The sequence below is a fragment of the Ictidomys tridecemlineatus genome, chromosome 3 (assembly GCF_052094955.1).
Source record: "Ictidomys tridecemlineatus isolate mIctTri1 chromosome 3, mIctTri1.hap1, whole genome shotgun sequence".
Lineage (NCBI taxonomy): Eukaryota > Metazoa > Chordata > Mammalia > Rodentia > Sciuridae > Ictidomys > Ictidomys tridecemlineatus.
The window spans coordinates 196,452,048-196,454,493 of NC_135479.1; the positions used below are offsets into that span (position 1 = coordinate 196,452,048).

Below are 2,446 nucleotides of genomic sequence, written 5' to 3' on the forward strand. Positions count from 1 at the left end.
CCTGATGATAGCAATATTTAGAACATCCTCATAGTTTGGTTACATTAGGCATAAGATGATTAGCTTATGGATACTATCTTGCTCATATGTGATTGATGGGCATGCCCCACTCAAACCCTATAACAATTGTATGCATTCCAAAAATAAACTGAGCTACTGGACGACGACCTGAAGTGGGTCTCCAGCCAGTTCTCTCCCCAGCTCCCGGATTCTGTGTGTTGATTCCGCGTCTCTACCAGCTGTGACAAGGTAGCGGAGCAACTAGTTGACCGGAACCACAGCACACCAGCCTGTTGGTGGACTCTGCCTCCCGCAGTCACATCGTGGAAGCAGTGATGGAGGTACTAACCCAGGACCCTGCACATGCTAGGATCCAATAGAACCTCTAAAGGAACAAGTCTTATTGAACAAAGAAGCCTCCTGCTGTGATTTATATGGCTAATCTCACCTTAGCAGACCTCCTGTCTGTTATCTGGTGCTTACCTCACACATGGCAACAACTGAATTTAAAGGAAATCTCTTTGCAAGGTTCTCATTGACTTTTTCTACAGTAATATGTACTGTTTCATTCTCTTCGTGACCTGCTTGAGTGTACAAAGGTATTTGTGAACCCCATGGACCACACCAGGAAGAAGGCAAACATGGCCTTGGTGTCTCCCTGGGAATATGGCTGTTGATTCTGCTGGTCACTGTCCCCTTATATGTCATGAAGCAGACCATCCACATTCCAGCTCTTAATGTCATGACCTACCATGATGTTTTGCCTGAGGAGGTGTTAGTGAGGCACCTGTTCAATTACTTCCTCTCTCTGGCCTTTGAAGTCTTGTTATGTTCCCTTCCTTTCTCTCACCCTCTACCTACATCCTTATGATCAGAAGCCTCCAATCTTCTGCCATGAGTGAACACTAAGAAAAGAAAAGGCAGAGGGCCTTCAAACTCATTGTCTCTGTCCTGGCCATGTACTTGATCTGCTTTACTCCTAGTAACCTTCTGCTTATGAAACATTATTTTCTAATTAAAAGCTGAGGCCAGAGCCATGTCTATGCCGTATACCTGGTATCTCTGTCTGTCTGCCTTCAAAACCTGCATCAACCCTTATCTCTATTACTTTGTTTCACAAGATTTCAGGGATCATGCAAAGAATGCTCTCCTTTGTGGAAGAATCTGAACTCTGAAGCAAATGCAAATATCCATCACTTGAAATAAATTCTCCAGAAAATCCACCTCTTACTCTTCAAGTTCAACCAGTATTAACCTCCTATTAAATTTTCCAGCTCCACAGATGGAGTTTTATAGGAGAATGTGAAGCTGTCTCACCATTGTGGGGAGGTGGCTGCTATTTCTTAACCAAGCAGGTCTTAGCAGAGAGGATGTGTATGCAGCTTCCCCAAGATTGCTGGAAGCTTCCCGATTTGCATGAGAATAGTCTTCCACATTAACAAAGGTGTGTGTCAGAATTCTACCACTCAGATGTTCCAAAAAAATGAACTGACAGAGCAAGATATAGGAGGTAGTGAAAAGACAGAATCACAGTTACCTGCTAAAACTACACCTGGTGGGCTGGGGAGATAGGGAGATAGCTCAGTTGGTATTACCTCACATGTACAAGGCCCTGGGTTTGATCCCCAGCACACACACACAAAACAACAACAACAACAAAACCACTACACCTGGGTTTCCATCCGAGATGATTTCTCCTACATCTGGGCTCCATCTTACCCTTGGTAGTACTTGAGGGCCTTCAGAGAGAATCAGTGTATCAGTTTGACTCACTGATTTTACAAATGACGACATGAACACGAAACAAGCTGCTCAGAGTCAGATTTCCAACCAATAGCAGTGAGATTAGGTTAGGCAATAGAATTCAAATGTTCAGTGAGCAGCGTTTTTGTATGCTTCATTAAAATTACTGGGAATGTTGTTAAAAGTATAGGTTCCTCAGCTTCAGAAAGAAAAGGTCAGACTATGGGAACAGGGACATTTTGTAAACCTGTGTGATTTTTATACACCGGAATTTGAGAAACATTGATCTGAGCTTTGCTTCCACTTGACAAGGTGCCACAACAGTCTTTTTCTCTAAAAAGAGAAGCCATCATGAATGTTTTGTACCAGGCACTGTGGCACACATCTGTAATCCCAGTGGCTCAGGAAGCTGAAGAAGTAGGATCACAAGTACAAAGCTATCCACAGCAACTTGTCGAGGTCCTGAGCAACATAGCAAGAACCTATATCAAAATAAAATAAAATAAAAAATTAAAAGGGGCTGAGGGTATGGCTCAGTGGTTAAGCACGCCTGGGGTCAATTGTTGGTACCAAAATGAAAAAAAAAAAAAAAAAAAAAGAAAAGAAAAGAAGAAATTCACCAGGCACAGTGGTACATTCCTGTAATCCCAGTGGCTCAGGAGGCTGAGGCAGAAAGATTGTAAATTCAAAGCCAGCCTCAATA

At 42.9% G+C, this 2,446-nt stretch overlaps 1 pseudogene; it reads left to right on the forward strand.

Annotated features, from left to right (window-relative positions):
• Positions 1-335: 335 nt before the first annotated feature.
• Positions 336-1,306, forward strand: LOC101965114 (proteinase-activated receptor 2 pseudogene; annotated as a pseudogene).
• Positions 1,307-2,446: the final 1,140 nt, after the last annotated feature.